Source organism: Schistocerca piceifrons, chromosome 7 (assembly GCF_021461385.2).
Source record: "Schistocerca piceifrons isolate TAMUIC-IGC-003096 chromosome 7, iqSchPice1.1, whole genome shotgun sequence".
Classification (NCBI taxonomy): Eukaryota; Metazoa; Arthropoda; class Insecta; order Orthoptera; family Acrididae; genus Schistocerca; species Schistocerca piceifrons.
Window position 1 is genome coordinate 427,222,557 of NC_060144.1, and position 25,005 is coordinate 427,247,561.

Genomic DNA, 25,005 nt, shown 5'->3' on the forward strand with positions numbered 1-25,005 from the left:
GTATTTGTGCTGTGCGCCTCGCCATCTCGCCGCCCGCCAACCGCCGCATCGACACGAACAGGTTGAATCTTTAGAATTGTATTCGTGTGGACCAGTGTTAATTTTGTTCCTGACTGTTCAATAACAACTTAACTTTTACCAGAATTGTCCTATCAGTTAATTATCCTTATCACTAACCTAGACAGGGTCCTTTCCACATGTTGTGCAATCCGAGTGCCCCGAAATGAAGATTTAAACTTTATGTTAATAAGAATTTCCTGCAGACCTTTTTATGCTAGAATGAATTTTAAGGAGCTTTATTGTTATTGAAAATATAAGCAAAGAACAAAGGTCTGACAAAGTTGGAAGTTAATTTTGGAACTGGTTTAGTAATGAAGCTTCATTAATTTGAGACAAAAATAATGGTAGTTACATGAGGAAGTAATAAGACAAAAAAGAGTAGTAACTCATATTTTGTAAATCTTGAGTGATTAATGTTTCCAATAGTCAATAGTTTCAGCACAGTGATCATAACAGTTTCAGGGTCCCCCCCCCCCCCCCCCCTCCACTCTGTTCTTTTCTATTCATTTAAATTCTGGAGTGTACTGAACTGATTTGACCTGCAAAGTTAAAGTCAATATAAAACCTAAATTTATTGGTGTATTATCCTTATTAAAATTGATCTTGTATGTGTGTTTCAAAAGTGCTATTTCTAGGGTAACCTATGCCCGATTTCAGTCAGATCAATAGACAAAACGCAGTTTGTAGTAATCATTGTAGTGTGATGTTGTGTATTTATAGCTTGTCCAAATTAATACAAAAAGGGAAAATATTAGTTCAGTAGATTTTTCTGGTTCTAAAATTTACCATATAATGCAGTGTTACTACGTGTTGTTATGCTTGTACGTACATCCACTTGTACAAGAAAAAAAACTCACTTAATGCCTAATTAGGCTGGCGACCGTATTATTAACAATTGGTAGCATCTGCTGTGTATGTTTCTTGCCCGTCCTAACGTGTAGTTGCACTTTAGACTTGTTTGACGTATCATTGTCGTTACTGAGTGGGCGTAAGTCTGAGTTTACCTCCATTCAGGTACACGCGGTCAACATATTTACTAAAATCCTTTCTTATAAGGTGAAGCCCGTCAACTTATCATAGTACAGGCTTTAAAGAGTTAACGTACGCACGAGCGTAGGCGTTACACGTTGACAATTCCATCCGGACTTAACCCTTAGAAATGCAGTAGTTTCGGAGTTAGAAGGCCTGGCGAATACGACGACTTAATTGTCTATTTTATGCTGTTAAAACTTACAAAATTGTTACATAAAATGTACAAAAACGTTAACTTTACAAATTGTCAGTGCTCTAATAAGTCGATGGCGTAATAAGGCTATTCAATGAAGACGAAAAGAGGTCAAAAGTCTGAAATAGTTCAGGCAGCAGGCCTCAGAGACGCAACTGCAACCTCCGTCCTTAATTAATTTCTGTTCGTATGTCAGTCTGGATCTTCCTCTGCAGTTTCTTCCCTGAACAGATCCTTCTAGTACCATGGACGTTATTTCCTGATGTCTCAAGATGTATCCTATCATCCTGTCCCTTCTTATCACCGTTTATCATAAAATTCTTTCTTCGCTGATTCTGCGGAGAAGCTCCTCAATTCTTACCACATCGGTCCGCCGAATTTTCGAGATTCCTATGTAGCACCATATTTTCATCTCTTCGAGTCTCTTCTTTTCCGGTTTTCCACAGTCTCTGTTTCGCTGTAACACAATGCTCTGCTCCAGATGTACGTTGTCAGAAAATTCTTTCTCAAATTAACACCTAGACTTACGTTGGCCAGGAATGCAATTTATGCCGGCGCTAGTCTGCCTTTTATGACCACCTTGCTTCGTCCATCGTGGGTTATATGCTGCCTAGGTAGCAGAGTTCCGTTACTTCGTCTACTCCGTGATCCCTAATTCTCCTATTAAGCTCCACGCTGTTGTCATTTCTTCTACTTCTTATTAAATTCATCTTGTCTCAATGTACTCTCTGTGCCTAAAGGTTAAACAGATTAGCAAACAATAGCACTGCTTGCTTCAAAGCAAGCAACCCCTTAATTTCAATCGGCAGCCAAGGTGCGACCGGATCCCCACCCGTCCCTCTTAATAATTTCGTTTTTTGACCAAAAACCCTGGTGGCAGTTGGCTAATATTTTCAAAGGTAAATTGATTGTCAGTTATTAAGTCCGCTCTGAAGGAACGTCTTAATAGTTTACTTGTGAACACTATTACAAGATAACTCACTCGGCGGAACCACAAAATCCAGCTAAAATACATGAATAATGACCTGTTCTTCCAAACACAAAAACGAACAGCTTAATATAACAGATTGTTCAGATTATAACTAATGACTGACAAACGCGACTATGATCAAAAAATTGCACCGTTTAACAGCTAAATCTAACCACAAGGCCCTTCTTTGGTTTAACGGCAACCTGTACCTTAATACAATTGCTCCGGTTGTATTTACGACCAAGAGCTGATTAATTGGAACACTAATGATCGGGTACAAACCAGAAAGGAAAAGCAATATAATAGCGGGACAAATTTTCGAACGACAAGAGCTGATTAATTGGAACACTAATGATCGGGTACAAACCAGAAAGGAAAAGCAATATAATAGCGGGACAAATTTTCGAACGACAACTAGTGTCTTAGTACTACTGCCCATAATTAAGGCGAAAGAGACGACCGAATTAAACTCTCAGCGTCGGGCACAAACCAGAAACTAATAAGAAGGGGAAGGTAAAGAATGAAACAAATCGTCACGAGAATAAGAGAATGTTACTCGCCTTTATCAGCAAGCAGTCCCACGGATCCACGGTGCATCGCAGCGGTTACTGAGTGGTGCCGATGATAGCCAGGTAGAAGAGGGCAGCCAGGCCACGAGCGTTAGTCCGACACGAATGTTGCCAACCAACAGACGGGAAGTCGGTCTGCTGCTTGTAGTCGACGCTGACCCCGGTGAAGTACTCCGGTACCTTCGCTCGGATCCGGCCCTCCTTGCACACCGCGTGGCTTCGGCCGCTCGGACCTTGTGACCACCTCTTGTCGCGACGCTACCGCCTATTCTCACTCTACATCACAACCTCTCCGGCCCTGCCAACCCCGTATATTTATCTGTTAAAAAAATGGCTCTGAGCACTATGGGACTTAACATCTGAGGTCATCAGTCCCCTGGAACTTAGAACTACTTAAACATAACTAACCTAAGGACATCACACACACTCCATGCCCGAGGCAGGATTCGAACCTGCGACCGTAGGGGTCGCGCGGTTCCAGAATGAAGCGCCTAGAGCCGCTCGGCCACACCGGCCGGTATTTATCTGTAACCGAAGTCCTTCTAAGAACAAAACCCACAGATACCAACTCTTCCTTATAGATATCGGCAATGGGGCCACATGATAGATTGCCAGTGGCGCCAGACAGAACAGTCTACTAACTCGATGGCGCCACTGCTCAGCATTAACTGGAGTTTTTCTTATTTTTAATATTAACTAAGTTGACTGTCGCCATGGCGTTTAACTCTGACTATTGCAGCCACATCCGTCTTGCTGAGGCATGTCTGCGTCCCGCTCCATTAGCTTACTCTACCACTTAATGTCTTATACAAGTTAGCAAATCGAAACTTTAATGTAACAATTACTTAGTCATGTTTTGCCGTTAATCTGATAATGAGTTAAGAGCGAGAAATGCTTTATTAGGCAGTAAATGTTGCAACGGGGACTGTCTGTTGTTTGAAAAACTATACTGGCACGGTCTTTGCTAATTTGTTTCGATTTAATAATCACTGGAATAATATCTATCCTCTCAAACCGTGAAACATCTTTTCGTTTCCTTCTGTCCTGCGTTCTTCACTGTTTTTCTCAAGCACTGTGTCACTGTCCCGATGTGAACTGGTGGCGTCAGGCGTAGGGACAGTTCCTGGCATTATGGCCCTGCCGCGTTCATCTGTTCCAGACTGACATCCCAGTAGTGTGATTCCGGCCAAATGACGTGACGTAAGCCATGAGATATTTCATGATATCTTGTTGGATCTCCTTTACTCCTCTGTATGTTCATCATTTTAGCGACGGCTGCGGGACTCGACTGTTCCATAGATGTCAAATTAAACGCCTTTTAGTCGTCAATTTTCAACCTTATTTTATTGGACGACAAGTTTCAGCGTTTTATTACGACACCTTTAGGCCCCTAATCGACGTGTAGGAATAATCTGTCTCACTTGTGATCAAAGTAGGGGCCGGAAATACCGGTACTCGTAGATATTTGTTGCAGTGATCACTTCAGCCATCACGTACCGAGTCGGCAGATTGAGATGCCGCAACTACACTCCACCACACACCGTAAGATAGCTTGATGAGAGTAGATATAAATGTAGGTATTAAGCCGTTTGTCGACTGAAAAGGATGCGCACAGGTCGCCACTGACCTGTCTTACAACAAGCTTTCTCTGAGGAAAGCAGCATAAGGTAGGCTTCATAGTAAACTACTTAGTTTATATATTTAAGAGACAATTGTTCAGAGTTCAGTTAATTCGTGCAATGTTACGGAGAGACAGATTCACTGCTGGCCATTTCTGAAATACGAGTCCAATTTATTGCAGCTGCGTCACTCAGCACTCTATTCCCACGGAGTACTAAATTAAATTCATTTGCCACCTTCATTTACACGTTCTGATATTCGAAATAAATGCATTTGACACAGGAATTTAAATGACTGCCATGTTAATATTATATATGAAGCGTTGTTTCATTACGTGCATGCTGCAAGCACCACAGTCAAGTAACTGTTCAACAGAGTGAAGGCATCACCGTGGTGAATGTGCAAAAGAATTAAATTTTAATTTTGTGCCCTATTAATAATCTTTCTCGTTGTTAACCTACTGAGTACCAGTGGTCTCTACCCGAAACCACACTTCGGTCGTTTGTTTTAAAGTGTCAGTGCCGGTGCAAGACGCAGAATTGTAACGGTACACTGACGTTCTCCAACGAATGTAATGCCTTGCAGCAGTCACTTCAGCGTCCAAAGCAACAGGTGAAAAAAGCAACAGCTGAGGCAATCATTGACAGTGAAAGTAAGTGTATCTACATGTACTGTAACTTAAATTTAAGTTTATATTTCTGCTTTTATGAGCGGTTTCGTAATGAAACCACAGGAGGTACGTACTTTTGATATTTTTTTCGTTATTATACCAATTTCGCCCAGTCGTTTAAGACTGTAAAGTGTTTTGACTGTTATGAGTTCATGGGCTTTTCGCGATATGTGTCCAGGGGAACTGCGAAATTGTATCAGATATATCCGATGAGATGGTGGCTAATAGAAAACTATATATCTCAGTGGTTCCAAAGTAACCACCTCCTTAAAACCATTGTTTCTTTACTTTGCAAATTCTTACTGTATTCATTACTTATTATGATAACAAAAGCTAATTATGTGAAAAATTTTAAAATTATACTCAGAAGTTAAACCACGTCCTTAATATAAATGAGCGTTTCCTTTTTGCCAATTTCTTCTTGTATCTGTTGATTTCCATCTGCATCTACATGGATGTTCTCCAAATCAGACTGAAGTTCCTGGCAGAGGGTTCACCTAATCACCTTTACAATAATTCTCTGTTATTCCAGTCTCGAACAGTGCTAGGGGAAAACGAACACTTATATCTTTCCGTGCGAGCTCTGATTTCCCTTATTTCATTATGATGATGGTCTCTTCCTGTTGACGTCATCGTCAAAAAAATATTTTGGCATTTAGAGTAGAAAGGTGGAGATTGAAATTTCGTGAGAAGATTCTGTCACAACGAAAAACACCTTTGTTTTAATGATGTCCGTCCCGAATCCTGTATCATTTCATTGACACTCTCTCCCCTATTTCGCGGTAATACAATATTTCCTGACCTTGTTTGGAGATTACTTTGATAATAATATCTAGTAAAGATCCCACTCCACGCAGCAGTATTATAAAAGAGGACGGACAAGCGTACTGTAGGCAGTCTCTTTAGTAGATCTGTTACGTTTTCCAAGTGTCCTGCCAATAAAACGCAGTATTTGGTTTGCTTTCCCCAGAACACCATCTATGTGATATTTCTAATTTAAGTTGTGCGTAATTGTAATTCCTAGGTATTTAGTTGAATTTAAGGCCTTCACATCTGACTGATTCATCGTGTAACCAAAGTTTAAAGGATTCCTTTTAGCACTTATTCGGATGACCTCGCACTTTTCGGTATTTAGGGACAAACTTCCAATTTTCGCACCATTCAGATATCTTTCTAAACCGGTTTTTAATTTGTTTTGATCTTCTGATGGATTTATTAGTCGATAAGCGACAGTGTCATCTGCAAACAACCTAACGTGGCTGCTCAGATTGTCTCCCAAATCGTTTATATAGATAAGAACAGCAAAAGGACTATAACACTACTTTGGGGAACGCCAGAAATCACTTCTGTTTTACTCGATGACTTTCCATTAATTACTACGAACTGTGGCGTCTATGACAGGAAATCGAATCCAGTGACATTACTGAGACGATATTACATTTGCACGCAATTTCACTACAAGTTACTTGCGTGTCGAAAGCCTTCTGGATACTTGGAAATACAGAATCAGTTTCAAATTCCTTGTCAACAGCATTCAACGCTTCGTGTGTGTAAAGAACAAGTTGTGTTTCAGAAGAACGATGTTTTCTAAATCCGTGTTGACTGGGAGTCAATAGGCCGTTCTCTTCGAAGTAATTCATAATGTTCTAACATCACAGCCGCCCGGGATCAGCCGAGCGGTCTAGGCCGCTGCAGTCATGGACGGTGCGGCTGGTCCTGGCGGAGGTTCGAGTCCTCCCTCGGGCATGGGTGTGTGTGTTTGTCTTTAGGATAATTTAGGTTCAGCAGTGTGTAAGCTTAGGGACTGTGGACTTTAGCAGTTAAGTCCCATAATATCTCACACATATTTGAACATTTTTCTAACATAGTAAATGTTTCTAAATTCTGCTGCGTATCGCCGCTCATGATACTGGCCTGTAATTTCGTGGATTGTTCCTACTACCTTTCTTGAATATTGGTGTGACCTGCGCATCTTTCCAGTCTTTGGGTAACGATCTTTCGTCGAGCGAACGGTTGTATATGGTTGTTAAGTATGGAGATACTGCATCAACATACTCTGAAAGGAACCTAATTGGTAGACAATCTGGACCGCAAGACTTGATTTTATTAAGTCACTACTCCGAGGATATCTACTTCTAAGTTACTCACGTTGGTAGCTGTTCTTGATTCAAATTCTGGAATGTTTACGTCGACTTCTTTTGTGAGGGCATTTCGAAAGGCTGTGTTGAGTAACTCTGCTTTAGCAGCCCTGTCTTCGAAAGTATCTCCATTGCTATCGCGCAGAGAAGGCATTGATTGTGTCTTGCCGCTAGCATACTTTACATATGACCAAAATATCTTTGGATGTTCTGCAAGGTTTCGAGACAAAGTTTCTTGTGGAAACTATTATAAGCATCTCTCATTGATGTCCGCGCTTAATTTCGACCTTCTGCAAAAGATCACCAATTTTGGAGATTTTGCGTTCGTTTAAATTTGGTATGCTTTTTTCGTTGTGTCTGGAAGAGTGTTTTGTGTACCATGAAGGTTAAGTTCTGTCGTCTGTTAATTTAATTGGTACAGATCTCTCAACCTCCCCCATGAACCATGGATCTAGCTCAACGATTCAGATAGCCGTACCGTAGGTGCAACCACAACGGGGGGGGGGGGGGGGGTGGTATCTGTCGAGAGGTCAGACAAACATGTGGTTCCTGAAGAGGGGCAGCAGCATTTTCAATAGTTGCAGGGGCAACAGTCTTGATGATTGACTGATCTGGCCTTGTAACAATAACCAAAACGGCCTTGCTGTTGTGGTACTGCGAACGGCTGAAAGCAAGGGGAAACTACAGCCGTAATTTTTTCCGAGGGCATGCAGTTTTACTGTATGGTTAAATAATGATAGCGTCCACCTGGGAAAAATATTCCGGAGGTAAATTAGTCCCCCATTCGGATCTCTGGGCGGGGACTACTCAAGAGGACGTCGTTATCAGGAGAAAGAAAACTCCCATTCTGCGGATCGGAGCGTGGAATGACAGATCCCTTAATCGGGCAAGTAGGTTAGAAAATTTAAAAAGAGAAATTGATAGTTTAAAGTTGGATATAGTGGGAATTAGTGAAGTTCTGTGGCAGGAGGAACAAGACTTCTGGTCAGGTGAATACAGGGTTATAAATACAAAATCAAATAGGGGTAATGCAGGAGTAGGTTTAATAATGAATAAAAAAATAGGAGAGCGGGTAAGATACTACAAACAGCATAGTGAACTTATTATAGTGGCCAAGATAGACACGAATCCCATGCCTACTACAGTAGTACAAGTTTATATGCCAACTACCTCTGCAGATGACGAAGAAATTGAAGAAATGTATGATGAGATAAAAGAAATTATTCAGGTAGTGAAGGGAGATGAAAATTTAATAGTCATGGGTGACTGGAATTCGACAGTAGCGAAAGGGAGAGAAGGAAATCATAGTAGGTGAATATGAATTGGGGGTAAGAAATGAAAGAGGAAGCCGCCTGGTAGAATTTTGCACAGAGCATAACTTAATCATAGCTAACACTTGGTTCAAGAATCATAAAAGAAGGTTGTATACATGGAAGAATCCTGGAGATACTAAAAGGTGTCAGATAGATTATATAATGGTAAGACATAGATTTAGGAACCAGGTTTTAAATTGTCGGACATTTCCAGGGCCAGATGTGGACTCTGATCACAATCTATTGGTTATGAACTGTAGACTAAAACTGAAGAAATTGCAAAAAGGTGGGAATTTAAGGAGATGGGACCTGGATAAACTGACTAAACCAGAGGTTGTACAGTTTCGGGGAGAGCATAAGGGAACAATTGATGGGAATGGGGGAGAGAAATACAGTAGAAGACGAATGGGTAGCTCTGAGGGATGAAGTAGTGAAGGCAGCAGAGGATCAAGTAGGTAAAAAGATGAAGGCTAGTAGAAATCCTTGGGTAACAGAAGAGATATTGAATTTAATTGATGAAAGGAGAAAATATAAAAATGCAGTAAATGAAGCAGGCAAAAAGGAATACAAAGAAATTAGTTCGACAGGAAGTGCGAAATGGCTAAGCAGGCATGGCTAGAGGATAAATGTAAGGATGTGGAGGCTTATCTCTCTAGGGGTAAGATAGATACAGCCTACAGGAAAATTAAAGAGACCTTTGGAGAAAAGAGAGCCACTTGTATGAATATCAAGAGCTCAGATGGAAACCCAGTTCTAAGCAAAGAGGGGAAAGCAGACAGGTGGAAGGAGTATATAGAGGGTCTATACAAGGGCGATGTACTTGAGGACAATATTATGGAAATGAAAGAGAATGTAGATGAATATGAAATGGGAGATACGATACTGCGTGAAGAGTTTGACAGAGCACTGAAGGACCTGAGTCGAAACAAGGCCCCGGGAGTGGACAACATTCCATTAGAACTACTGATGGCCTTGGGAAAGCCAGTCCTAACAAAACTGTACTATCTGGTGAGCAAGATGTACGACACAGGCGAAATACCCTCACACTTCAAGAAGAATATAATTATTCCAATCCCAAAGAAAGCAGGTGTTGACAGATGTGGAAATTACCGAACTATCAGTTTAATAAGTCACAGCTGCAAAATACTAACACGAATTATTTACAGACGAATGGAAAAACTGGTAGAAGCCGACCTCGGGGAAGATCGGATTGGATTCCGTAGAAATGTTGGAACACGTGAGGCAATACTGACCCTACGACTTATCTTAGAAGAAAGATTAAGGAAAGGCAAACCTACGTTTCCAGCATTTGTAGACTTAGAGAAAGCTTTTGACAATGTTAACTGGAATACTCTCTTTCAAATTCCAAAGGTGGCAGGGGTAACATACAGGGAGCGAAAGGCTATTTACAATTTGTACAGAAAACAGATGGCAGTTATAAGAGTCGAGGGACATGAAAGGGAAGCAGTTGTTGGGAAGGGAGTGAAACAGGTTTGTAGCCTCTCCCCGATGTTATTCAATCTGTATATTGAGCAAGCAGTAAAGGAAACAACAGAAAAATTTGTTGTCTATACTGATGTTGTGGTCATCAGACCTGAGACTCGCTTGATGCAGCTCTCCATGCTACTCTATCCTGTGCAAGCTTCTTCATTTCCCAGTACCTACTGCAACCTACATCCTTCTGAATCTGCTTGGTGTATTCATCTCTTGGTCTCCGTCTACGATTTTTACCCTCCACGCTGCCCTCCAATACTAAATTTCTGATCCCTCGAAGTCTCAGAACATGTCCTACCAACCGATCCCTTCTTCTAGTCAAGTAGTGCCACAAACGTCTCTTTTCCCCAATCCTATTCAAAACCTCCTCATTAGTTATGTGATCTACCCATCTAATCTTCAGCATTCTTCTGTAGCACCACAATTCGAAAGCTTCTATTCTCTTTTTGTCTAAACTATTTATCTTCCATGTTTCACTACCATAGATGGCTACACTCCATACAAATACTTTCAGAGACGACTTCCTGACACTTAAATCTATACTCGATGTTAACAAATTTCTCTTCTTCAGAAACGCTTTCCTTCCCATTGCCAGTCCACATTATATATCCTCTCTACTTCGACCATCATCAGTTATTTTGCTCCCCAAATAGCAATACTCCTTTACTACTTTAAGTGTCTCATTTCCTAATCTAATAACCTCAGCATCACCCGACTTAATTCGACTACATTCCATTATCCTCGTTTTGCTTTTGTTGAAGTTCGTCTTATATCCTCCTGTCAAGACACTATCCATTCCGTTCAACGGCCCTTCCATATCCTTTGCTATCTCTGACAGAATTACAATGTCATCAGCGTACCTCATAGTTTTTGTTTATTCTCCATGGATTTTAATACCTACTCCGAATTTTTCTTTTGTTTCCTTCACTGCTTGATCAATATACAGGTTGAATAATATCGGGGAGGGGCTACAAGCCTGTCCCTCTAACTAAGTGGCAAAACTATCACCACAGCATAACTGTCTTAACGGTGCTTCATCTTTTTGTAAGGAGAAATATATTTTCGTCAAATGCTGCCTTACCACTTACAGTTGTCCCACTTGTATCTGTGTAGTCACTAGCAAATAATTTTTTTTGTATTTACACAGTGATCTCCAACGGTACAATCATGTACTTGAATCTATAAACACCTGAAGATGGGCGCAAGCCCGAAACCAGTCGTGTGACGAATAAACAACCTTTTATTGTGACTGGTAGCGGATATTTTTTTACAGCCCCATAAAGGAACAGTGACGGAGTTCGACAGCATCCACTATGGATAAAATTAAGATTAACTTTTGTTCTGAAACTTCCTGACAGATTAAAACTCTATACCGGATCGAGACTCAAACTCGGGACATTTGCCTTTCGCGGGCAAGTGCTCTACCAACTGAGCTACCCACGCGCGATTTACGACCCGTTCTCACACCTTCAGTCCTGCCGTTACCTCGTCTGTTATCTTCCAAACTTCACAGAAACTCTTCTGCGAATTTTGCAGAAGTAGCACTCCTGGAAGAAAGGATATTGCGGAGACGTGGCTTAGCCACAACCTGGGAGACGTTTCCAGAACGAAATTTTCTCTCTGCAGCAGAGTGTGCGCTGATGCGAAACTTCCTGACAGATTAAAACTGTGTGCCAGATTTTTGGAACTTCCCTCAGGCTGTGATTAAGCTATGTCTAGCAGTGCTAGTTCAGCAAGGTTCTCAGAAGAGCTTCTGTGAAATTTGAAGGGTAGGAGACGAAGTACTGGCAGAACTGAGTCTGTGAGGAGGGTTCTTGAGTGCGACTGGGTAGCTCAGTTGGTAGAGCAGTTGCCCGTGAAAGGTGAAGTCAGGAAGTTTCATTTCAGCGCACATTCAGCTGCAGAATGAAAATTTTTTTTTTCATTTTTATATTATTGGAATTCAAAGAGTTGAAGCTCTCTCGCAGATCTAAATTTAAGTTATTGTTCCCTGTTGCAGCCTTAATATCATTTGAGAATCCAATTATTAGCTAAATCTTGTGTCTTCATTCTCCCCAGTCACATATGCTGTACACTCGTAAGTCAGGATGGACTTTTGCATCTGTATTCTGCTTTATTCCCTTGTTTTCTATTTCCGATTTCTGTTAACTGCGCCCTAGACCGATGTTAATTTTTTCCTTTCATAAATAATAATTTTTTGGGTAATCAGTCCTCTGAATCGTTTTGATACAGACAGCCTCGACTTCCCCTCCTGTGATAACTTTTTCATCTCAGAGTAGCAGACATGCCAAATATCTTTGATTTAGACGATAGAATGAAAGAAGACATTGCTGCTGGTAAATCTATCGGGACATAAGGCCGTGATCCTCGAAAGTCTACTGTTCCTAACTGCGCTGTGCATCTTCAGAGGCGCTGATTAACTGGTCAGACATCGAGAGCAACATATATTTTGGAGAAAAAGTGCTGTGGCGGGAATTACCTGTAAATAGCAAAGATGGTCCCAGCCAAAGATAAAACTCAATTGTCGTTTGTCATCTTGTCAAAGATAACAAACTGTTTAGCGATTCTGCGGAGCTAGTGACTGTGTGTCGCTAAGTGTCATGGTCTCTTCTCTCCTAGTAAAATTATCCTTACGTTTATATACCGAGTCCGCCAGAAAATTGTATACACACTTTGTCAGGCTCTGTCGAGATATCGATATTGTCGTTCGATTTGAGTTACGACTGTGTTGTAGTATTGTATTTGGCTCAAAAGATGTTAGTACTTTCATCTCGGTATTGAGAAAACAAAATGGCTGGAGTACACTTGACATTTGAGCAACTAAAATGTTTTGTGAAGTGGTTTTTTAAGTTTCATAATGCCATTGAGGTGCAACGTCTGTCGAGGCGGGAGTATGAAACAGAACCGCTAACCCGCCTAACTATTAAACACATCATTGACAAGTTTGAACTGAATGGAACGAATTGTGATATTCACAAAGGAACGTCGGGAAGGCAGCGTACAGCCACAAGTCCTGTTTCGTCGGCTCTCGTGCTGGAAACGTTTGTTAATTCTTCACAGAAGTCGGTTATGCAATTTGCATGTGAAGTGGGTGTTATCAGTACAACTGTGCGAAGAATTCTGAAAGCTGCAATGTGAAAGTTTACATTCCACGATTACTGCACGCGATTAATGATGACGATCCAGATCGCCGAATGCAGTCTTGCTAATGGTATCAGCAAATGGTAGCTGATGACGAACAATTTATGACGAAGCTAGTGTGAAATGAAGAGGCACAATCTAAACTTAATCGAATTGTTAATCGGAATAAAACCGGAAAGTCTGAATGTTTATGTGGATAAAGCGGTCAATCTACCAAAGATTCATTTGTGGTGCGGACTATCATCTAGCAGCTCAGTCGGAGCCTTTTTCTTTGATACTAATGTCACTAGAGAAGTGTACCTGGAAACGTTACGCACATCAGTTTTGCTAGTTATAGGTGCGCCTTATGGAGCTGATGAAGAGGTGTTCTACCAACAGGATTGGGCGCCACCACACTACCAGCTAGCTGTACGAGCTTTCCTGGGTAGCAGTTTTCTGGGGCACTGTAATGGACGAAGAGGGCCTATTTAGTACCCCCACGGTCGCCAGATCCAACAATTATTGACTTCTACTTGTGGGGAACTGTGAAAGATAACGTCTGTCGATGTAAGCTACATACGGTGGAGGAACTTCGCCAGGAGGTTAGAGCAACATACGTAGCGATCTCCGCTGTAACATTCACTAACGTAGTTGCGGCGACCGCTCGTCGTTCTGTTATGTGTGTAGCCGCCAACGGTGAACATTTTGAACTTTTAAAGTAACCATGTGCTCAACTTAAGGTTGTACAATACGTGTGATCAGTTATTCAATGTAAAATAAACAGAAAAGTAATGCTTGTCGTTGATTTAAGTGTGTATACATTTTTCTAGCGGCCTCTGTATTTCAATGTCCTCTCTGTATAGCCGTGGATAATGGCTCGTCACCGTAGATAAAATTTTGGTTTCAGAAAATTTCCTGACTTTTTGCCTGAAAAGCATGCTCTGCTACAGCCGATTTGTCTATTTACTCTAGTCGACAAAGACTTGTGTGTTCCTTTAGCTATGTATTCACGCTTCTTTTGGTTCTTCCAATACAAATTTTTGCCATACGTACACGCATTTTCATATACGCTACAAGCTGACAGAGGACGACATTTATCCATCTTATTTTCTTTGTTGGTCTAAAAACCCGTCTAATGCCATCTACCTGTAAAATATTTCCCATCTGGTGCTTACATTTTTAATAAATGGGAGGAAAACTGTATCCTTCCATCGCTGACTTTCTGCTTATCTTTCGGCCTTGGTTTATTTGGTCGTAGAACTCTGTTTCTTCTTTAACAGAGGAAACATTTTTCTCGAAACCCTGCTTTAGGTGTTTTAATTCGGCTTTCAGGTATTCCGGTGTGCAAATCCTTTTTGTTCTGTCAGTAAGACTTTTAATGACACCTGTTTTTTGTGGATGGTAATTACAGTTCTTACGTAAATATCAGACTTTGTGAGTTACTTTTCGAAAAACCTTATGTCTAAACTTCAATCGGTTTGCCTCATAACCAAAAAATCCAAGAACTATGTTTTACTGCCATTTTTTATTTCCATGGTGAACTAGATTTTTGGGTTTAAATTATTTAGAATACCGTGAGACCAGACAACAAATTTGTCACCCACAAGGCGAAACCAATGAGATGATTTCTTATTTGCTTTTGCTTCGAATTTCTGCAAACAGAAATTATTTGTAACAGGACATAATGGGATAAACACTGGTACACCACCAAATTGTCGTCAATTTTTGCATCCCATTTGAACTGACTGGAAGTAAAGTAATGTGTGAAAAGAGCAGACAGACCTCCAGGATAGATATCCGTTATAAACAACATAGCTTCGTTGACTAGGATCATAGTGAATAAAGACACTATGTCGAAACTGGCAAAGATGTATCCAGAGAGAGAATTAGCCCTTAAATTTTCTCTTGAAATGATACGAGTTTTTTACATATGACTCATTTTGTCAATAAGTTGCCATACATGTTGATACTTCATATCTGGGAGAATTGACGACGCTAACAATTGGTCTCAGAGGAAGATCAGTTTTATGAATTTTGGGTAGGCCACAAAGTCTAGGACACAATTTTCTATGAAGCTGTTTCTTCTTCTTTTTTGAATAATAGCGGATGAATTTATCAGATTATTTGTTTTCTCAGTAGCTGACTGTAAGACATTCCTTAAGTCTTTTGCACTGTCCTGACTTTAAAGGTTCAGAATTTGGCTTCGATAATACTCCTTATTCATAAGAACAATATCATTTCCCTTAGAATGACGAATCACTCTCTCTTCATCATTGACTATATTCCTATTTCTAGCCTGACTTTCCTTACAGATTTCGTCCTCTGTGTCTCCCTCTAGTACCTTGGATGTTACTCACTGATGTAGTCCCACTCTTCACTGTTTCTGCTTTTAGTCAACGTTTCTCACATATTTATTTCCTCACGTAATTTTTTGGAGAGCACTTTGTCTCAGGAGGGCACTGCAGTTAATTTTCCTGGTCCCACAGGTGCTTGATATGTGTTCAGTTTTTGACCGTCTATCCACTGGGCCATTTTACCACCAAATCTAAGGGAGTGCGATGGGGAGTTTCCCTTGATAGAAATTTTCTTGATTTTCTTCTCATGATAATAACTAGACACAAAAATGCACTTACATGTGCAGGTGAATTAAGAGACATGTAACCAGGAGATGTAGCACACCTCTATCCATGATAAACGATACGTTGCTTGAATGTTGGGAAATTACAGTAACACATCTCCGCCAAAATGCTGCCCCCAAGTCACGGACATTGGTCGCAACTACTGGGAGAACCTGAACGCCACCGACAAACTAGTTTCGTATCTGTGTTGTACTGAAAATAGTGTGTAACAATGCAAATGTCGTTGGTACACGCTGTGTGTCCTGTTTGGAAACAAACTTATTCCTTTCACGCACTCAGTAAAAGAGATATCTTTTACAGTAGCCCATAGCTCTTAAGGTATGCGGTTCAGAGCCCACATTTACTAGAATGTTTTTTTCTTTGTCTATACTAAACTAAAAACTGAAGTCCTGACAACAAACCTCGTTGTGCCAAATGATACTGACCTCCGCCATGTCACCCTCAGCCGATAGCCATCACTGGGTGATGATATGTAGGGATATGTGGTCAACTCACTGCTCTCCCATCGATGTCATCTTTCGGGACTTGTGCTGTCATTTTTCAAACAAGTAGCTCCTGCATTGGTCTCAGAAGAGCTGCATGCATCTCACTTGTCAACAGCACTCAGTAGGTCCGCACAATCAACCATCCGAGGGCTAACCAAGGCCGATAGTCCGTACTCTCACCTCTCAAAGTCGGTTGCTGGAGACTGGTTTACGCCGCGTAACTATGTAATTCTTTGATGAGTAGCTTTGTGTGGAAGTGAAACTTGTAATGATAAATCGTACTGACACGAGGAACCAACGTGGACTTGAAATGAAAATAGCACAAAAGGATGTTGAATATTGGTTTGTACAGAAGGTGCGTAATTAAGAATTACTGAGTAGATTCATAAAACAAAGGCCTGGTCGGGTGCAGGGAGAGGTTGTTATAACACACCCACAGTCGTTAAGAAACGATAAAATTGTTCCACAGGCAAATCGTGCCTCTCTGTGGCGGGAGAAAGCAAGCCGATGAACTAAAAGCCGTAGAGGGTGACCATTGCTTGAATGCTGCCCACAGTTCAAGTGGTGGGAAGTTGCAGAGGTGTTGTAGATATAAAAAACTTGCACAGAATTGAGTAGTGTGGTGAACTGCATGATACCAGTCTTCGGACAGTAGAGTAAATCTACTGTGACAACAAAATTATGATTATAAAGGAGTCGAGATGTACACGGTCAGAAGAGCAACAGCTGAGAGATTTTCTTTGTATGACAACAGTATTTGTGAGACGAAAGTATGGGGTTGCTCCAGATGTGCTAAATAAAATAAGAAAGGCACAGGGTATAAGAGGGCCATACGTTTACTATTACTGAGCCAGAATATCTTCAAAGTTACCACATAGCGGCTGGAGAAGAGTTTTGTGTGAAAGCGCTGTATCATCCTTCGGAGACATTCAAACACAGACTAAGGAAATAAATGAAAGTGTAACATAGTGGGAGTGATACACTGAAGAAGATGTTGGAAAATCATTGGAATGGAGCATACAATGAAGATGTCAAGCGGTTGTAAATAGATAGATAGTTGATACAGTGGATAGAAATGTAAGTTGTTTAGATTACCTCTGAAAGTGTGGTATGGAAAACTTCTGGAAGGACTGGAATGTAAACGTCGCAAAAAACACAGTTACAGAAGTGAGACGTGTAGATAAATAGACATGTAACCAGGAGATGTAGCATCCATCTATCCATCATAGTACACAGAAAGATGTAGAGAGGCGGACAGAAATAAACAATTGTTCATTGTATTCTACTGAAAGACGACATTTATTTACCATAACAGACAAAGTAAAATAAATAAATGTGTTCTATGATCTTAATACACCTTTATTTCGCGTTTAATGTGACATGTATTTAGTTAAATTAAACATAAATAAACTTCCGTAATTAAAGCTGAAAATAGCCTCCCGACAGCTCAACGTAAGTATTCCAGGAAACAAACACAGCACTGTACTAGTTGCTTGTCTTGCGTTTTCTGTGAATAAATGCTTAGAAACGCCTGGGCATGAATGTACACGCTTGCAGTTTAAGTCTGGATGAATTTTATTCTTTTCCTGCAGAATAATGACTTTCAATCTTACTGGTGAATTGATGTTTCATTACCCCATCCTCCAATTCTTACTAGGTCTTTTCGACCGCGTTCAAGTGGGATGACTGAAATGTTATTGTTAGTGTGAGTGCTGTGTTGTAGATGATCCATAACCTATCGGCTGCAAGAGGTATGCTTAGGATAGGTGTTCCGTTGGAAACAAAAATAATTCCCAAAATTTAGTTTTTGAACGCTTACCTGTAATTTTTTGTATTATATTCTTATAAAATTAGGAGTTCATGTTTCATCAACAAAAGTTAGCTCTCGCACACCAATTGACGCAATAAATCGCCATACCATTAAGCTACCCGCCCCATATCTAACCGTAACTTCTATAATTTTAAGAACCTACTCAGCAGTCTTAAATGACAACAACATATGTTTCACCAATTCTGCTTCTTTATTTAATTTATAGCGTTCATATTCATAATATCTTGTTTCCAGCAAACACTGATCATCCAGAACATTACTGACCATCTTCCTAATAGCCGGTATGAACACCTCTGGCACGAATAACAGTGGCGATGCGTCTTGGAATGGAAGCAGCGAGGCCTTGGTAGCTCGCTGGAGGGAGTTTCCACATCTGAAAACTACGACACCTAATTCCCGTAAATTCCAATGGGGGTGGGCGTCTAATGCCATAATCAGTTACATGCCAGATGTGTTCAGACCTGGACAGTTCTCGTGGTCGTGCGGTAGCGTCCTCGCTTCCCACGCCCGGGTTCCCGGGTTCGATTCCCGGCGGGGTCAGGGATTTTCTCTGCCTCGTGATGGCTGGGTGTTGTGTGCTGTCCTTAGGTTAGTTAGGTTTAAGTAGTTCTAAGTTCTAGGGGACTGATGACCATAGATGTTAAGTCCGATAGTGCTCAGAGCCATTTGAACCTGGACAGTTGTGGTGCCGGAACATCAATTGGACCTCGCCACTGCGTACCTCGAACCATTCCGTCACAACCGTGACCCTGGGAAATAGCGCACAATCTTGCTGAACTATGACTGAGCCGTCGGGAAACATAATCGTTATGAAGTGTGTACGTGGTTTACAACTAGTGTATGATACTCCTTGGTTGTCATGATGCCTTGCATGAACTACGCTGGTCGCATGAATGCCAACGTGATTCACCAGACCATGATGGAGCCACCGCCAGCTTGTCTCCAGCCCACAGTACTAGTGTCAAAGAACTGTTCCTCTGGAAGACGACGGATTCGCACACCCCCAACGGTGTAATGAAGAAGGTATCGGGATTCATCAGACCACTTAACATTCTGCCACTGCGCCGATGTCCAGTGGCGATGGTCATGTGCCCATTTCAGTCGCAGAGGCCCATATCATGGTGTTAACATTGGCAAATGAAAGGATCGTCGGCTGCAGAGGCCCACCATAGGGGTTATTTGGTGCATTGTGTTTCAGACACACTTGTTCTCTGCCCAGCGTTAAAGTCTGGTGTTAGTTCCGCTACATTTCGCTTTTCCAATCTGTCCAGCTAACGACGTATGACGTGTGTAATGAGTGGTGGGCGGCAAACACAACGGCCTCTGGACGTGGTTTCACTTTGGTTTTGCCATGCGTTGAAGACACACACCATAGCACTCCTCGAACACCTGACAAGTCGTGCACTTTCCAAAATGCTCTCGCCGATCCTCTGGGCTACCAGAATCTGCCCTCGGTCAAACTCAGACAGATCACGCGCTTCCGTCACTCTTCACAGGGAGACCGCGCTCACTATTACTACATGCACCATGCGTGGGTCAGCTCAGCAGTCATTCTTCGCCAGGTGACGCTGATACTCCTGCAGCTGTCAGGTCATGGATCATCTAGAACACAGCACGTATACTCAGAATACCATTTCAGCCACCCCACTTGCATTATTCGTAAACTTCTGAAATCTTTCAGCGTCGTACCACTATAACATCTGTGCCAAGATCTGTAGTGTTTGGTGAGTTCCACTTCCTGCTCATCATTAAAAGTTATTCCGAATCTTGCCATTTTTTATCGCAAATCTCTGAAAAGAAAGTATTAATTTTAAGTTTTTCTGTTCGTAGGCAACAAAATCGAAAGCAAAGAACATTAGGAAACGGCTTCATACATCTTCAAGAAGATTTCGATTGGTGGCTTTAATTATTCCAAGAGCACTCGCTAATTATCGTTTAGGCATTCCATTTTCCAAGCCCTATTTTGCAGCTTCTAGCAAATTTGTAGATGATAAACAGAAAAAAATTTAATCTTTGAAGATTATTATGGATGTATACTATCCACTTGCAACGTTTATAAACATTTCTAGCTTCATACCGACGAAAAAACTGATTATTGTAAAGGATGGGATAAGATTGTGCACTGTGCAGTTTTACCCCACATGCGACTCGTAAGTTTTCCCTATGCAAGGAGACTACAGCTTTCGTCTGCACACGGAAACCGTTTTTAGGAATTTCGATGTGTTAACAAATCACAAAATTCGAAAAAAAATCGTAGTACAAAATGAAATAAAAATCGTAAGCCCATTATTGCCTGAGCTATAGCTTACTTCCGCAACATAAAATTTTATATGAAAATAACGTAAAACCATTCTTTCCGCACTGTGCACCAGGATGAAAACTAAACTACGACGAACAATGGGTCAGCCACAGACGGTATGTCGTGGGCTGCAGGGTAGCCACTTGCTGGATTATTTAAACTGAGATATACGCGATGCGCTGTCTTACCCACCCTGCAGACTTACCCCTCTCTACACAGTGGATGGATTTTTGTGTAGAGCTTCTCCAGTTTGTTTACAGGTCTTGGTTTGTTCGTGCTCACGCAAGATGTTTGCTTTCATCTATAGGGTCGTCTCCTGTCCCTTCCACCCCATGTGGATTGTGGCCGACTGTAGCTGAGCTATGTAGATACGAATGAGGAGTTCTGAAGGTACAAACGTCAATATCTCAACCTGTTACTGCGTTTATTAATGTATCATAGAGCGCGTTTGAATAAATTTCTCATAACATAACATTGTTACGGGAAATCACATCTCCAATAATGCGCACAATTTTTTTTATGATTATTGTACTGTGTGAGCCATGCGTGGCTCGTCTTCCTGCCAGATCTCTCTCTTCTTACGTTCTGTTTTTACTGTACTGCCACCTCGCGTTGTTGATTCGATTACTGGTGTTATCGATATATGCCCCGCCGTATTATCTCTGCTGGACTGTTATTACTTCCCGGATGTCATGTGTTGAGAAGTTAGTTCGTATCTGGCAGTGAGCTGTAACGCACCAGCAGTCAAGTTCGGACCTGGCAGTGTTTGAGTAGGCAAGCAGCACAAGTTCAGTCGGGGCGAGGCAGCAATGAGGTCCGGACCGCCATGACTCGCCCGATGGTTGCCGACACACATGATTGGAATGGGGACGACTTTGGTTGGTTGTCGGTCCGTAGTCTTGGTGGACTACGTGTATTTGGCCGGCGTTCGCTTATGGGTTGGCTGTGTATGCCGATTCGTGATTCGTCCCTGTTATTGTACAGTCACTGCCGTTAGCACTGTCTAGTTGGGTTGGGTTGGGGTTGGGGCGTTTGGGGAAGACCAGACAGCGAGGTCAACGGTCTCATTGGATTAGGGAAGGACGGGGAAGGAAGTCGGCCGTGCCCTTTCAAAGGAACCATCCCGGCATTTGCCTGGAGCGATTTAGCGAAATCACGGAAAACCGGACGCGGGATTGAACCGTCGTCCTCCCGAATGCCAGTCCAGTGACTGTCTAGTTCTTCGTGCAAATTTTCGTGAAACTGTGTGTAGTTTGCGTGATTTTGACTGACAAGTTATGTTAAATGTTGTTGGCGTACTAGCTCTGCGGCAGTCGGTCTGTTGGCGTGGATCAGCCACGAAATCTCCGCACGGTGCAGTGGGCCAGGACCGCTGGCTGTCTCTACTCAGTGTCGGAGTGTGTGGGAGCTGTTCCGATTGCTACGGGGTTCGTGGCTCACCGATCCACGACATCAAAGTTGAGTGGTGATTTAATTACCGAAGTCAGACTGTTCACGTTGTGCCGTTGGTTTTCAGGGTTGGCTGTTCGGTGTTTTCCCATGAGAAACAGCGAGTGTTCGAGTTAGCGAAAGTTTGGCAACGTTCCGGTGGAATTTAACTGTATTTTGGTTATTTGAAGTCCAGGTGCACCAGCGGAATTTTTCAGCCTTGTGGCCGTTAGCGTTCCGGTACCTGCCCTGGCCGCTGACGTTAAATTCAGGCAGTGTCCTTTCCTTACCGTGCTGTCGCTGTCCAACACGTGTGTGTAGTTTTGCCAGCTTATGCATACTTCGTTGTGGGAGGCTACGCCTTTTACGTTTTGGCTTTGGAGTTCCTTGCGCACTGGTCGGGTGGAAAGCAAGTTGTCTTGTCGGTGGGTCCGTTGTCTGTCTCTTGGTTTGGTTGCCGGCGGATCGGATATACACTCCTGGAAATGGAAAAAAGAACACATTGACACCAGTGTGTCAGACCCACCATTCTTGCTCCGGACACTGCGAGAGGGCTGTACAAGCAATGATCACACGCACGGCACAGCGGACACACCAGGAACCGCGGTGTTGCCCGTCGAATGGCGCTAGCTGCGCAGCATTTGTGCACCGCCGCCGTCAGTGTCAGCCGGTTTGCCGTGGCATACGGAGCTCCATCGCAGTCTTTTAACACTGGTAGCATGCCGCGACAGCGTGGACGTGAACCGTATGTGCAGTTGACGGACTTTGAGCGAGGGCGTATAGTGGGCATGCGGGAGGCCGGGTGGACGTACCGCCGAATTGCTCAACACGTGGGGCATGAGGTCTCCACAGTACATCGATGTTGTCGCCAGTGGTCGGCGGAAGGTGCACGTGCCCGTCGACCTGGGACCGGACCGCAGCGACGCACGGATGCACCCCAAGACCGTAGGATCCTACGCAGTGCCGTAGGGGACCGCACCGCCACTTCCCAGCAAATTAGGGACACTGTTGCTCCTGGGGTATCGGCAAGGACCATTCGCAACCGTCGCCATGAAGCTGGGCTACGGTCCCGCTCACCGTTAGGCCGTCTTCCGCTCACGCCCCAACATCGTGCAGCCCGCCTCCAGTGGTGTCGCGACAGGCGTGAATGGAGGGACGAATGGAGATGTGTCGTCTTCAGCGATGAGAGTCGCTTCTGCCTTGGTGCCAATGATGGTCGTATGCGTGTTTGGCGCCGTGCAGGTGAGCGCCACAATCAGGACTGCATACGACCGAGGCACACAGGGCCAACACCCGGCATCATGGTGTGGGGAGCGATCTCCTACACTGGCCGTACACCACTGGTGATCGTCGAGGGGACACTGAATAGTGCACGGTACATCCAAACCGTCATCGAACCCATCGTTCTACCATTCCTAGACCGGCAAGGGAACTTGCTGTTCCAACAGGACAATGCACGTCCGCATGTATCCCGTGCCACCCAACGTGCTCTAGAAGGTGTAAGTCAACTACCCTGGCCAGCAAGATCTCCGGATCTGTCCCCCATTGAGCATGTTTGGGACTGGATGAAGCGTCGTCTCACGCGGTCTGCACGTCCAGCACGAACGCTGGTCCAACTGAGGCGCCAGGTGGAAATGGCATGGCAAGCCGTTCCACAGGACTACATCCAGCATCTCTACGATCGTCTCCATGGGAGAATAGCAGCCTGCATTGCTGCGAAAGGTGGATATACACTGTACTAGTGCCGACATTGTGCATGCTCTGTTGCCTGTGTCTATGTGCCTGTGGTTCTTTCAGTGTGATCATGTGATGTATCTGACCCCAGGAATGTGTCAATAAAGTTTCCCCTTCCTGGGACAATGAATTCACGGTGTTCTTATTTCAATTTCCAAGAGTGTAGTTGGGCAGACTAGCTGTCTCCCCTAAGCGAACGTTAATATTTCAAGTGCAGACCGACCCCTGGAAACTTCTGAGCGCCGCAGGCTGTACTGCCTTTTCTTATTGGTGTTTCATTGTGTATTTTAATGACTTACAGCCGATGGTTTGAATTTATATGCTTTTAGTTGGGTTTTAAGTTATGGGCCTTCAGCCGATTCAAAACTGAAAGTTCCTTACTTGTCAAGTCGTGCACTGTTTGGCCTTTAGCCTTATTTAAAATATTTCTTTTGATAAGGCTTTGGGCTTACTGCCTTTTGAAAATTCATTGTAGTTGTGCTCTTCAATATTGGGACTTCAGCAGCTTTAAAATTTAAATTCCTTACTTGTTAAATCTTAGATTGTTTGGACCTTCAGCATGTGTAAGATATTGTTTGAAGATATAGCTTTGGGCCTTTGCCTACTAAAAATTATTTATGTTGTTTTAAGTTATCGGCCATCAGCGGTTTTTAAATAAAAGGTCTTGTCTTTCAAGTATCAGATTGTGTGGGGCCTTCAGCCTAATTGAAGATAAGGCCTTCTGCCTTGAGTTTTTTAAAAATTAATTTTACCTGCTGTCTTAAATCATGGTCCTGCAGCCGTCTTTAAATTAAACTTGTTTGCTTTTCAACCGTTAAATTTGTTGGGCCTTCAGCCAATTTACAGAACTTACTTACGTGAGGCCTTCTGCCTTCTAAATATTCTGTTTTCAGTCTGAATTTTAAGTTAATGGCTTTCAGCCGGTTTTTAAATGTAAGTGGTTGCGCCCTTAAGGAATAAGATAGTGTGGCCTATACAGCCGATAACTAAGTTCAAAAAAATTTTTTGTGTTCTTTGGACAAGTAAATAAAGTTATAATGGTTTGAGTGTAACTGACAGCCCCCTTCTGGCCTCTTTCCACATGTCCAACTACCTGTTCTGTCCTGCGGACTTACGCAGGGTGTTTGAAACACACAATGACGCGTCAGCCGATTCACGAAATAATAAACGTATCCTCCTTCGATGTCGATAAATTCGACATTTAAAGTGCATATCCATGAATTGGAATATTTCTCTCGGACACTGTTAAATACAGGACGGACTGTTGTTCAGTGGCTGGGCTTCGCGTGCCACGACGGCAGTTGGTGCTCCTGGGCGCCGCTGCTCGCCCCTCACCCTCTTCCTCTTCGTCCTCCTCTTCCTGCCAACGCCTCCCCTCCCCCCTCACCCTCGTCGCAGCCACCACGGACG